Source organism: Penaeus monodon, chromosome 24, assembly GCF_015228065.2.
Source record: "Penaeus monodon isolate SGIC_2016 chromosome 24, NSTDA_Pmon_1, whole genome shotgun sequence".
Lineage (NCBI taxonomy): Eukaryota > Metazoa > Arthropoda > Malacostraca > Decapoda > Penaeidae > Penaeus > Penaeus monodon.
Genome location: NC_051409.1, coordinates 31526675 through 31526916, shown reverse-complemented (window position 1 = coordinate 31526916; position 242 = coordinate 31526675).

Genomic DNA, 242 nt, shown 5'->3' with positions numbered 1-242 from the left:
AATACCGTTCCTTTCATATTCTGACAAACACTGTAATTACGCCCAGAAACCACTTTTAGGTACACGATCTAACTGCCCATGTAGAAGTCCAGACCATTCTGATTTTTCACCTAGTCACGGCAAGAAAACTACTCACATTGTATCGAATAAAAAATAAATCCTGTTATCAATGGTAGTTTATTTAATTGGTCCGATTTTGAAATAGATTTTACACCGATTCACCTATAATCACAACAGCTCGC